A 15,175-nucleotide genomic window follows, 5' to 3' on the forward strand; every position below is an offset into this window, starting at 1 on the left:
TTTATGACAATAGTTATGTATGGCTCTCAACATGTTTTTACTTGTATGTGAATGGATAATGTGTCTATGACCTAATAAATGATAATGCAACAAATGGAATAAGGGAACAATGGTTCATAGTGATCCTTAGATAAGTATGAGATCCCTACACTTAACTCTATTATTTACACTTGCAGATTGCATGTTGGTGATATGTTTGATGAAATTCCTGTCATGGCTAGTAGGGATCTAGTCAAGGTCTTGAACAAGTATTTTCTTTAGTACTTTCATTTCCCTGTTACTTTACTGAATTGAAGAGATGGATTAGTTTTGGGCAGTGACTTGGGCTCTGGGCTTGAAAAAAGTGGCTCAAATCCCGGAGTCGCTGGCATATCACTAACAATTTTGGTTCACAGTTGTTGGTAGGCAGGCCTGTGAGAGTCAATTTAGGTTGTTGGTCACTCCCTTTCCCATAGCATGAGAGCGACTATGGCCCAAGAGACCTAAAACAATAGTGGGACCCAGGGAAATGCTGTCTGAGTGGCTGACTTGTGTTCTGAGGGTTCTTTTGATGATGTTGGATGCTTGTATGGTGTGTATCCATCAGTTCCACTTCCTTAATGTGACTTAGGAGGTTGAATCATCTCATAGTGGCCTCTCGTCGCATGTTTACCTCGACTGGATGGTTGCTTGGGTAGATGTGGGGAAGAGGGTGTTACACCTTCATATGGAGTCAGTAACATGGCTCCATCGATAGTGGTCAGGACAAGGGTAGGGTTGCTAGGAGGAGACGATGCCACAAGATAGGGGATATAATTCAAATTATAAGTAGATATAACAGTTCTAGATAAAGATAAAGAAACATAGATAAGTTCAGAAAGTAAATGATGATATGATTCAAGGGAGGTGGAAGAGAGTACATTACACGGAAGCGGACCAGATCCAAAAGAGTGTGATCGAGTAACCCTTACTGAAGGTGGTCGAGCTTCCTATTGCTGAGGGCTTTCCCCAATGTCCTTCTGTTGCTTCGGTGTATAGTTGGGTGCATTGGTGACCGGTACCTCCCTGCCTTCTACCTCTGTCTGTGTTCCTACCGATTCATGTATCGGTGATGTCTCCTTGTTCTTAGAGGTGAAAATAGCACATTCCTTAAAAATATGGCCAACCTCATGACACCTTCTACAATGAAATGGAACCCCTTCGTAGTATAGAATCCACAATTTGGTATCGCTCGATACTGAAGCCTTAGACTTTCTACTAATCCATCTTTGGTATCCAACTGAATGAGGATACGAGCAATAGCCACATTCCCTGTCTCAATGAAATATTTTTCATGGTCCAAGTACACACCCAAATCATTGCCAATGTAACATAACACATCCTCAGACCAAAAATGTAGCGGTAATCCAGGGATCTTAACCCAAATAGGTCTGACGCCCATTTTTTTTGCGTCTAGGTCGAATAAGGGCGACCACCACTTTAGAAGTACAGGAGCCATATCTATGTGCCTGAATTTGGATAAGACCCAACTACATGATTAGGATGTGTAAAGATTAGGGAAAACCAACGTCTTGTCATGTTAAGGACCACGAGAAATTGTTCGAGGGCTGGACCCCAAATTTCCATCACCCAACGGTTGAGACGTAACATAGTGTAGTTTCACCCTCTAACTCTTCCAACCAAAACCGTATTCTTCATGTCTGTGACCTATGCTATGTTGATTCCTTCTTTGAAAACCAGTAAATGCCCTCTTTCTCTGACCTTGGTGAACTTGGAATTTTCCCCCCTCTCACCCTACATCGTCAACTTTCACATCTTCTGAATTAGAAACCATAGCTTCCTCCTGCTCTGGGGAATTGTGGGGAGCTCCTTCAAAACAACCCGAAGTTTTCACTGTATGTGACGACCGATGTACCCTAGATGTTGGGATTGTTCACCTCGATATTTGGTGCCCTAATATCTCTATACCAAAGGCTTCCGCTTCAGATCTGAAAAACCCTTCTGCCACAACGAACGTCTTGTTAGAAAATTATATATTACAGAGCAATGGAACACATAAAATATTGCAGAAATATAAACACAAAAAACACATAAAACAAGAGAGACACAGATATACGTGGTTCACCCAATTTGGGCTATGTTTACAAAGAAACAACCAGCCCTTCCTTTTATATTATCCAGCAAACTGAAGAGATACAACCGGTAATAAATCCACTGTAATTCCCTCTTCTCTCTCGCTCAATCTCCTCTCTCTTCTCGCTCAAAATACATATCTACATAGACACAATACAATTCCCTCATATATAGCGAGGGGTTGCCTTCTAGGGAAAAAAACCCTAAATTAAACATAACTTCTACCATCAGATCTCCGCCTAATGAACGACCCCAATTGACTACGAAATTACAACATCTTACAAGGAAATTTTACATCTATTTTTAGCTTCAGGGGTGTTGCCCCTGATCCACCGGCGGGGGGGGGGGGGGTGTGCAAAGGTCGTAGCTGCCCCCCTAGACCCCCCCTACAGGGTATATTTTACAAGTAGCTTTGCCGCCCCATTACGAACTGGGGTCCAATGCGGCGATACCTTTGCATAGAGAAGATAATCAGGCTCCACACCCAACATGTCTCGCCTAGCCCAGATGTCAACTTGGCCAGATGGTTGTGTTCCCATAATTGAAGTTCGGGTGGGGACAGGATAGAGAGAACAAGCTGAGGTTGATAGTCCGATAAAATATGGTCTATGACAGAAACATGTGCAGTAATAGGCTATACAAACCCTAGGGTAGATAAAGAGACCTCCCTTGCTTCCATAATTGCAATATAGGGATCTACCTGGACACCTGGTTCTCGGGAGGCAGTCGATGAAGGCATATTGTGTTGTTGAGGGGGATCCTTAGTCCAAATCGGCATGGAATCAATGGAGTCTGTCAAGTAACCAACTAATTTTTCTTCCATATCAGCGAGAAGAAAACAAGAGAAGGCTCCACAGGAACCCTAATCAATGCGGTGTTGTCACCTTCCATCCAAGGAATGCTTATAGTTGACTGCCGCATCCTCCTCCACTGCTAACAACCCTTTTCACTTTCACTGCCAACCACACCCTTCGCCTTTAGGTTACCAGGTTGCTGCAGAAAGTTAGCGATACCTTATTTGCTCGTTGACCTTAGCATCACTATGGGAATTTAGGGCCATTTTTCCCCGACCCTCCAAGTTTGATGCTAATTAGTTGAATAGTTGTGCGTTGATTATAAATCACATAATTGATCTAATTAGTTGTATATTTAAATTTGGGGTTGTTTACAATATATATATATATATATATATATATATATATATATATATATATATATATATATATATATATATATATATATATATATATATATATATATATATAAAGCGAGGAGGTATCTCCTCAAATGATTTGTGTTTTTCCATTAAGGTTGATCATAGATATATACATGGAGGAAGAAACTCTTGGGCTTCATATCCCAGTATCTCTTCATATTCCAATTCTCCTTATTTTCTATTTACATTATTTTACATGGATTACCTAATCCCAAAGAGTAGGTGTCGACAATATATATATGTATTCTTGTGATATCGTAAAGAATATATATTAAAAAATCTTTCTGGTTTTCTCTTTTGGGTTTCTAGGGTAAAATCTTGGTGGTAATGAGTGTGTTTCTGTAACAACCTTGGTTAAATTTCCATGATAAAAGTTAATAATAATAACCACGGTCAATGGGACACTTATTTCAAGCTAAATGGTGGGAAAGACATCCTATGGGGTGTTCATTTGGTTGTTTATGGCTAAGGAAATTGGCAAAGGCAATGACTAAGGCTTTGGAAAGGAAAAATGACATTTTTGGCACAATTATTTATGAAAATAATGGAAATTAGGAGAAAAGGGAGATGAAAGGTCACAAGTTGCATGTGAGTATGAAAATGAAGGAAAATGGTGGAAAATGAAGAAAATAGAGGCCTCATTCATAAAAAGGCTTATGAGGATCAGTTGGTAACCTTTTGTCAGTTCAATTTTGGAGCTCTCTCATTATTTTATCTCTCTCTCATACTCTTGCAGACTTAGAGTTTTCTTGAGCACTCTTGGAGGGTGTGGCATACTTGTATTTTTGGAGCAAGAAGACAAAGGAAGAGCAGGAAAGCACAAGAAGGCATTGAGATAAGAAACTACATCAGATTTTCTTGCAGGTACCGAGTTTCATGTATGTTTCCTTCACTAGTTTTGGCATGCATGTGAATTTTTGGTTGTGATCTGTCATTGGCATGGAGGATGGTCTGGATTGACAGTGGATTGCCCAGCCTTTCCATTTCCTGGATAGCCATGGTGAATGTCGGTTTATTTTCATTGTTGTGTTTTTGTTTGGTTCTCATGTTTCCTTAGCTTGGGTTTAGTTACTAGTCCTGGAACCTTGGTTGTACAAATGCTCTGGAACCCTGGAACAACTTGGGTTGAGTTACTAGTCCTGGAGCCTTGGTTGGACAAATGCTTTGGATCCCTTGGTGGGTTGAGTTACTAGTCTTGGACCCTTAATTGGAAAAATGCTCTAGAGCTTGGTAAAAGTTGTGGGTTGAGTTACTAGTCCTAGAGCCTTGGTCGGAAAAATTCTCTAGAGCCCTGGAAGGCTTGGATAGAGACGATTCTGAAGATGGTTTTGTGATGTATGACTGTGAGGTGGAATCACTGTTTGACAGGTTGAGGTGGATGGACTCTAGAAGCCATGACTGGTTTTTATTGATGTGTTCTATGAGATCCCACATTCATGCTTGGAATATGGCACGAGGGTGAATGGCTGAAGAGAAATTTGGCTCAACCATTATATGGTCGGGTGGAACGTGGAAGTCCCATTCCAGGTTTGGATTTTGCATCATTAATGAAACTTTATTATCCTTGTATTTATATGAGCATTTTGATGTATTGTATGTGGGCTATATGGTTGTACTTTCATGAATACTTTTGTCCCTATTATGCTAGTTATGTATGTATTTTATGACAACAATCATGTATGGATTTCATCATGTTTTTACTTGTAATTGAATGATCAATGTATCTAGGACCTAATGGATGGAATGGAAGTTGATTTGTTGAGGCATCAATGGTTCTTAGCGATTCTCAGCTAAGTATGAGACCCCTATGCTCATAACTTTTTATTACACTTGTAGATTGCACATTTGCAATATGTTTGACGAAATGTCTGTCATTTCCAGTAGGGGTCTAGTCAAGGTATTAAAGATTTATTTGTTTTAGTACTATAATTTGCATGTTATTTTAATGACATGAAGAGATGGTTCAATTTTGGGCAGTGACCTGGGCTCTAGGCCTGAAAAAGTGGCTCAAATCCCAGAGTCGCTGGCATAACACTTACAATTTTGGTCTATGGTCACTGACATGCGAGCCTGTGAGAGTGATTATGGGTTGCTGGTCACATTCATGCCTATAGCATGGGAGTGACTAAGCCGTAAATTTTCCAAAAGCTCAGTGGGACCCCAAGGCAAGTTGTCTAAAGTATTGGATTGGTTCCTGATGGTCATGTAGCTGATGATTAATGTCTATATGGTGTGTTTCCATCGGTTCCACTTCCTTAAAGTGAATTAGGAGGTTGAATCATATCATATTGGCCCCTGGTCGCATGTTTATCCCGGGTGGATGGTTGCTTGGGTAGATGTGGGAGGAGGGCGTTACAATTTCTCATTACCCATTTTTAATTTTATTAAGAATTTATTTGTATCAATTAAATGTACATGGTTATAATATACAAGTTCGACCAACTTCTTATGAAAAACATTCCAACTTATCAATATAAACGCCAGGAAAGTAGGGGACATGGGATAACCTTGCTTAACTCTTGTATGGAAATTAACTTCTTCAGACCACCTCTCAATGTTCTTAAACTTAGAAATGAAAATTTCATATCGCCTTACAATAACATCTCTCAATTCACAAGGAACTTTGATCTCTTCTAACTTATTCCAAATGTTAGTCTTGGGCACAATGTCAAAAGCTTTTCTTAAATTAATGAAACAACAAAAGATATTGGTTTTATCATTGTAGCAATCCTTTGCAAAGATGCTTAACGTAACAAGATGGTCCATAGTTGAATGTAATCCCCTAAATCCAACATGTCCTTGAGCTCTTTTCCTGTGGATTTCAAGCCATATGTTATATTTTTTCTAGAATACTTACATAAAGCTTAAATAAGATGGGGCTAATCATAATTGCCCTATAATTAGAGGGATTGATTTTATTCACACTTTTAAAGATAATAATAATGAGGTTTTGAGTCTAGGATTTAAGGGCCTTCTTGACCGATAAATTAAAGAGCCTCTATAAACGAGGGATGAGGATAGGCCCTCCAAGTTTCAAGATTTTAACTTGGTAGTCTTTGATGTCCTTATATTTCCCTTTTGTGAGTCGCTTAACTCCAAAATTTATGTCTTCAATAGAAAACATTCCATCATTTATATGAACATTTGGAATGTTGTCAACAACAATAGGACATTCAAAACTATTTTTGAGGTAGGAGTTCCATTCCTTTAGAGGAATCATATTACTTTATTTAGTTTTACGAGTCAAAATTTTCCTCCAAAATTCATAAGATCGATATTTGAAAGGTGTAGAAGCTTCTCTTTCTATTTATTTATATAATACATTTTTTTCTTTTTAATTAGGGCTTTGATTTATTTATTTAATTTTAATTTTAATTTTATTATTATTATTATTATTATTATTAACTTCTTCTTCTTCTTTTTTTTTATTTATCTTATCCAATTATAAGAACTCATTAGAAACATCTCTTATTTCTTTTATAGAGGTTTTGCAATAGTTTTCATACCAAGGGTTGGTTGTCCTATTTTTCCTTTTCCCTAACATGTTGATAGATAATTTGTTAATGGAAGTAGTGAGGGTTGCATAAATTATTATAGAGATCCTCAATATTCTTAGGCGATAGGAGATTTATTTGACTATTTAAGTCCTTTAAAAGAAATGAACTTTATTTTTGTCAAGAAGAAAGTGCCCTTCGTTACCAAAATTTTCCTCAATTTAGTTTTTGTGCATAACAAAGTTACGAAGTTAACAAGAACTTTATTGAGTTCTCTTTTTTTGGAGGTTGCATTTAGTACTAATTTTTATGTTTGTCTTGAAAAGTGGCGATGGAACATCACCATTTTTTCATTCCAGGGTTAAAATTCTAACATTTTTCAACCATGGAATTAAAAATCAAATATCAAAAGACACGAAAAACCATGAAATGCAAAAGTGGTGATGTAGCATTATCAATTTTTTTTTGGAGGGTTAAAATTCAAACAATTTTCCATCATGGTATTAAAGACCAAATATCATGACTACGAAATACAACAAAACACACCAAAATGCAAAAGTGTTGATGCAACATTATCCTTTTTTTAGGGTTAAAATATAAACATTTTTCAACCATGTCATTAAAGACCAAATATCATGACTACAAAAAACCTTAAAAATCAACACCTAAAGTTTGTCTACTTTTTAAAATTTAGATGTTTGTTTTTTAAATGTTTTTCAAAGTTGTCTAACTTTTATTTTATTTTTGTGGTTAAATTTACCAATTAATTGTCATTATAGCCTTAACCATTGGTACTGTCGTTCCTTAAGAAACTAATTTCCTGGCTATAGGGAAATTATGCTTAAGACATTAATAAAGATTATTTACTGTCACTTATTGTTTATTAGATTACCAAATGAAGGACTTGGAAAACTTGGCCTTAGACTCTTAATACATGTATGATTAGAAATTCTCAAAATGCCATTTGCTACTAAATATAAATGATGAATGAGGAAAGTTTGAAAGGGAAGTTAAAGACAATATGCTGATCTCTCACAGGAACTATTATCTGTAACTTAGAGGAATTATGATCATGAGGAATAAATCATAGACAATATGCTGATCTCTCACAGAAACTACTGTCTATAACTTAGAAAGGAAATGAGGACTTTAAGTATAGGAGCGCTCTTTAAGGGATTTAACCTTGCAGCTTCATTACTACACTTAAAAGGAAGAAAACATTGCATGGCACATGATAGTGAAACTTACAAATTATATGTAACAACTCCTGGAAACTTCTGGTTGTTTTATTAATCAATGATGTTATCAAAAATACAGTGGCCTGGTTCTCCAAAATTCCAACCCCATATTAGTAAATTTTCCCCTTTTTATACATTGCAAAACAGTGGTTGATCTCTGCAATTATTTAATTGTTTCTCTAACTATATGAGAAAAAAATCTTACAAAACTTTTACAGAGGTTTAATGACACCACAAAGAACATAAAACAAGAACAACTGAACAATGACAATAACTGCTGCCCTTTGACTCTGCTAATTTGCTACCGCTTTGACTATGTCTCAATAGTAATTAATCTGCCTTAATCATACAAATTGTGTTTAACTTGCGCATAACCTGGCTTACACATGTATTGGGCGCATTCCAATTGGCCAGAATGACAAGAAATTTGACCAACCGCCCTCTTCTTTAAATATGGCTTTAACGCTGATTTTCCTGTTTACATAGCAAAATCAACACAAAACAGATAAACGGAACTAAAAATACATTAACCCGATTTTATAACTCCATCGGATCCGAAGTTTCATCGCAATTGGCAATCGACCCTTATCTTTATGCAGCTTTAAGTCGCATAACCATGGCAACACGAGACTTATGCATATATGCCCTTTATAACAAAGATATGCCATAATCATGATTTTCTTCTTTTAAAAAAATCTACACAATACCTTTTATCGCAATCGACAATTGGTGCTTCCATATATATATGCATGACAGGCGGACCCATCGGACTTTAAAATATGATATATATGTGTTCGGGTCTGACCCTTATCACATATCGTGATCGGCGGGGTCAATGCATATAACATAAGCGTTTCACACTTTATGGACCCGCCGCTCTTATAAAATACGCCATATAAGTTTTTGGGTCTGGAACCCAATCGGCAATCGCAATCGCACTACGGAGCCAACCATCCATATTGTAGACCCGACGATCTTTAGAATGTAGCATATAACATTTCGAGTCGAGTGTTAGTGTTTAACACTTGTTTTCTGTTGTAAATCCGATTTTTCCTTCGTTTCCCTTTATATTTTGATTCCGATAGAATTATATTTGTGATATATATATATATATGCATGTGTGCCCATATAACCTTTGGCCTCAGATATATCATTCATTTTGCTTGGTCTCCTTTTTAAAGTATTTTCAAAAATGAAAAATAAATGTTATAAACAATAAACAATGCATGTTACAACATCTGGCTCCACCTGGGGATAGCGCTTTTGCCACAAAAGCACTAAGAACTGCAGACTAGTGCCTTCACCTCGGGCATGGAGTCATATATTTCTCTGCATAAACTGAAAGACTACGACATTTGTACAATGAATTCATTGTGGTATTTACAATGAAATGATGCTTGTTCTTTAGAACTCGAAGTAGTGTTTTAAATATTGCCCATTAACAGGCATCTGTAGAGTCTCACCATCAAGATTTTCAAGGATGAAGGTATTATTGGATCTCACTTCAGAGATTCTAAAAGGGCCATACCAGAGAGGATCAAACTTCCCATGCTTACCTTTATCCTCTCTTCTGGTATCCCATCTTAATACTAAATCTGCAACTTTGAAATCAATTTCCCTGGCTTTTCTGTCAAAAATAGTTTTCATCTTGGACTGATATGTAATCAAATTGTCCCTTACCTTGTCTCTGTTTTCGCTAAGCTCCACTGCTTTGTTCATTCTTCTCACTAAAGCATTTGGCTCTTCCTTTGCCTCCTGAATCATCGCAATCACTGGCTTCATGAGTTGACTTGGAAATAAAGCTTGAGTGCCGTATACTAATTCAAAAGGCGATTTCCCTGTAGATCTTCTTGCAGTTACTCTTGCGGCCCACAAAGCAAACTTCAACTTAGAGTCCCAATCTCTTTGATTTTATTCAATGGTTTTCTTTAGAATCTTCATCAAAGTCTTGTTAGTAGATTCAGCTAATCCATTTCCCTAAGGATGGTAAGCTGTCGAATGAGACAAAATAACATTATATTTTTGAAAAAAAGCAATGAACTTACTGGAGTTGAAGACTTGAGCGTTGTCTGTTATAATTTTAATGGGACATCCAAATCTGCTGAAAATATTTTCTTCCAGGAATTTCATCACTATCTGATCGTTTGCTCTCTTAGTAGGAATTGCCTCTACCCATTTGGTAAAGTAATATGTTGTTGTGAGAACCCATCTATGTTTTTTGCTTGAAGGTGGATTGATTTCTCCAACAAAGTCCAATCCCCATTGTCTAAATGGTTCCTCTATGAAAACTGGAATTAAAGGTAAAGGAGCTAATCTCTTTTTCTCAGCAAAAAGCTGACATTTTTGACAACTTCTAACAAACTTATAGGTATCACCAAATAAGGTAGGCCAATAAAATCCAGCCTGAAGGATATTGTGTGCAATTACTTTCCAACTGTAATGCCCCCCACAAAACCCCTCATGATAATCTTTGATTGTTTCTGTAAATTCATCTTCTGTTAAGCATAGTAATAGAATTCCAGCAGGATCCTTCCAGTACAATCTGCCTTCTACAATCGCATATGGCTGCGCCTTGATCTTTAGCGCCCTATACTTTGTTCTGTCTAAGGATTGAGGACAAGAAAGAAAGCACAAATAATGGATTATATATTTATACCATTCTGAACAAAAAAAATTATACCTGATTTTCATTCCTGGGTCTTGCTCTCCTTCATTTTCTTCAGCCGCTTTTTCATCTACAGGTGCCAACAAATTAATTCCCAATGCCTGAAAGTTTGATTCTGTTAAAATTTTTGCCAGCCCTTGTCCTTTTACCAACTTTGTGGGTTTTACATCCAAATCATATTCTTGGATCTTGGCAATCCACTTTCCTCTCCTACCTTCTACATCTCCCTGTAATAATATATCTTTCACTGTAGCATTAGGCACATAAGCAACGATTTGGGACTGCAACACATAAGTTCTAAAATCTTTCAGGGCTTTTACCAAGGCATACACCTGCTTCTCGAGAATATTATATTTCAGCTCAGAATATCTAAGAATCTTACTGAAGAATGCAACTGGCTGCTCTCTCCCTTCATCATTCTTCTGCAGTAGGACAACTGCTATCGAACTTGATGAGGCAAATGAAAAAACTTGGAAAGGCTTTTGATAATCAGGGCTGATTAAGACTGGAGCTGCCTGCAATGCCTCTTTAATTCTGGAAAATGATTCTTTAGCTTCCTTAGTCCAGTGTACTTCATTCTCCTTCTTCAGCATATTAGTGATTTCTTTCAAGATTTCTGCGTAATTAGATACAAATCTTCTCAGGAAGTTTATCTTTCCCATAAACTTTTGAATATCTTTTTTACTTCTGGGCAATGGTATTTTCTACACAGCTTGTACTCTGGCTGGATCTATCTTCACTCCTTCTCTGGAAACAATGTGTCCCAACAATTTTCCTTCCTCTAGAGAAAAAATTGATTTCTTGGGATTTAAAGAAAGTCCAAATCTTCTACATTTATCAAAAGTTCTTTTCAAATGATCTAAATTTTCTTCATCAGACTTAGAAAAAACAGTAATATTATCCAAATATATTACTACAACCTTATCTCCAACAAAAACAATGTCCATAGCCCTTTTAAATGTAGCTCTTGCATTCATCAATTCGAAAGGCATTTTGGCATACATAAATGTTCCCCATGGAGTTGTGAATGCTGTCTTCTTCTGATCCTCCTTGTCCACAACCACCTGGTTATAACCAGAAAATCCATCTAGCATTGACATTCTGAAAGATCCTGTTACCTTTTGTAGCACATGGTCCATTTTAGGCAAAGGATAATTATCTTTCAAAGAAGATCTATTTAGATTGTTGAAGTCAACACACAACCTTATTTCTCCATTTTTCTTTCTTATAAGTACCTGATTAGCCACCCAATCAGAATATCTGAGTGAGACTATGATTTGAGCATCAAGAAACTTCTTGACCTCCTTCTCAATTGATGGTAGAAGCAGAGGATTTATCTGCCTAAGCTTATGTTTGTAGGGCTTAACCCCCTCCTTCAAAGGAATTTTATGTTGAATAATATTTACATCATAAGTTTTGAGATCTTCATAAGACCATGCAAAGACATCAACATAATTCTTGAAAAGTTTAAGATACCTCTCTTGAAAATTAGGTGGAACTCCAACATATAATTTGACTAACCTGGGATTCTCCTGAGTGCCAATGTTGTGATCTTGAATATGTTCATCCTGTGAGATTTTCCTTGAGTCCACAACCACATCATTTGAATTGAAAAGCCTTTCAAGAGGAACAAGTCCCTTTGGTAGAAAATTGTCTTTTAATTGAAAGATCTTCTGATTTGCTATTGAATCCTTAAAACCACTGGCTCCTGCATTTTCTGCTGTCTCTTCTTCGTCCTGATCAATTTCTGTACCCTAGAACTCTTCAACCATACTAAAAACTCCTTAATCTGCTGGTCATATTCAAAAACTTGCCAGTTTTTAACATTATCAGGAACAGAAGGTCTGTGTCTCATTTCTACCTCATATCTTAATCTTGGATTAATAGGAGGCTTGAAAGTGCTAGCAGCTACAGCCAATGAATCTGCCAATCTATTTTCATCCCTTGGAATGAACTGAATGTTAAAATATTCAAAGAAAATTTCAATCAAATCCCATACCTCATTTCTGTATGCTCGGAGTCTAGGATGCTTTGTTTGGCAGTGATCTTTTATCTGCTTAATAATTAGCTCCAAATCTCCATAGGTGGAAATTAATTTGACTCCCATCTATTTGGCTGTTTTTAGTGCAATAATCAAAGACTCATATTCTACCAAGTTGTTAGTTGCCTCAAACTCTAATTTGAAAGAAAAAGGAAACAAATTACCTCCAGGGGCAATTATAAGAAAACCAACACCTATTCCTTCTTTTGAATAAGCTCCATCAAAGAAACATTTCCACACTTCTTCCATTTGCAGCTTTGTAGTTACATTGGCTGAAGCAAGCTGCTTCTGATTGTCTTCAACCAGCTCTGCATTATCATGTAGCGTGAAACAAGAAAAATCATCCTTCTCCTGACTATACACAGGTGAGTTGCTTACTCCATTCTTCGTAATAGTTTTTAAAAACCTAGTTTCTCTGTATAATCTCCTCTCCTCCCCACCAAAAACTGGTATAATAGCATATGTAAAATCCAACTTCAAAACACCTCCCAATTTAGCCCCCCAGGACCTAGACAGAAGCATTCCAAATCTAGTGGGAATATCTACTACTACAACATCCATGACCAAAGCTCTAGATGGAATTTGGGCTAGTGGCACTGCTAAATCTTTAATAACCCCGAACACTTGACCTTGTTTGAATCAAAAGAGTATAAATCTCTGTAAGGTTTGGTCACTTGCAGATTTAATTGCTTCATCACTGATAGGGGCATAAGATTGTGTGAAGCTCCTGAATCAAACATGTAGTTATGTAGAAGGAAATCATGAACAAATAGGGAAATATAAAAAGGAGGTATTGAAGAATCTACTTCCTCTACATGTGGGCCAAAAACCACTACTGGTTTGTCTTCCTGCAGATTTACAGTATCACTCTCACTTTCTTTTAAATTAATGAACTCAACAATTTCCTTTTGATAAGTAGGTGTTCTTGCCAATTCTGTAAGGGGAACTTGTATTCTTACCTTTTCCAACTCCTTGGTAAGACTAAACAAGTGACCCTGTTTAGCAATCTTTTCATTCTCCTCTTCACCTTTCTTTATGACTGGAATTGTTTGAGGAATTGAAACAAGCTTCTCCAAATGAATTTTTTCAGCTTGATTTTGAGAAGACTCACCTCGAAGTATCTATGCTTTGCTATTCGTATTTTGCTACTGTTTTCCTTTATCTACTTGTTTTGCAGACTATGATTCTTGTGGATTTGCCTTCGATGAGGAAGTTGAAACTTGCTGCTCACCTTCATTTTCCTGATTTCTGGATCTTTTCCTAGATCTCAGGTCATATTTCTTGTGTAGTTCAGCCTGCATAAAATCAGAGAATTGTTTCCAATATTCATCAATTTCATTTCCATCATGAATAGAATCTGCCTCATCATACACACACTCTTCTCCCTCAATGCCGAGTTCATCTTCATCAACTGCATATAATGTGGAAATTTGTTCTTTAGATTATTCTTCACCAGGATCTAATTCTATGTACAATGGTGCTTGAATTTGATTTTGATCTTTTCTTTCCTTTTCCAAGATTTGCAAAGGTTGTCTTCTGAATTGGGGATTAAAATTCTTATTATATTGCATTTGTCTCTAAGAGTTCTTATTCTCTAACTCTAACCTATTTAACTTATCTGACATGGTTTTAATTATATTACACATATCCTCCAATGATTGAATTTGGGAGGATTCCATCTTTGCTTTTCCCTTGTCTTAGGAAAGCTGTGTTTCTGGTGCTTTTCCTGCAGCCACCAGATTTGCTTCTATCTCTAAAGCATCTGTCTAGATTTGATCAAGGGTTGAAACTCTCCTTTCCCTTAATGTAAATCCAAAATTTGATTCAAAAGTCCCTGCAAAAGTGATTTTTTCACCAACAGGAGGAGGCTTTATCTCTACTGGTAGACTATTGTACAATTTGTTGAATCTTTTGACAAATTCTGCCATGGTTTCATCAGACTTCTTCTTTATGGCATTAAATTCTGTTAATGAATATCCATGGTCTCTTTTTTCTCCCCATCTCACAATAAACACACGTTCCATCTCTTCCCAAGAAGGAATATAATTATTGGGAAGACCTCTGAACCATTTCCTCGCTTCCCCATCCGGGGACTGAACAAAAAGTCTTAGAACAACATCTAAATGTTCAACAAGTAGGCTTTCTGCAAAATTACAAAATACTACTACATGATTCTCTGCTATTTGTGTATCTTCTCCTGAAAAACGAGGAAGAATTTTGAGGTAATCCTCTGGCATTTGATTGTAAGGTTGTGGTAGTTGAAGAGGTGCATACCTATTGACTAGGAACGCAGGAGTTGCCATGTTTACCGAACCTTGATTACCTACAGATGTGGAACTTGATTGAAATGAAAATGGACTATGCAAAGGAGGTAATGTGGTTATTGGTTGAGGTTGAATAATTACAGTA

Source organism: Pinus tabuliformis, chromosome J (assembly GCF_031772625.1).
Source record: "Pinus tabuliformis cultivar Carrire ecotype Pingquan chromosome J, CPIR1, whole genome shotgun sequence".
Classification (NCBI taxonomy): Eukaryota; Viridiplantae; Streptophyta; class Pinopsida; order Pinales; family Pinaceae; genus Pinus; species Pinus tabuliformis.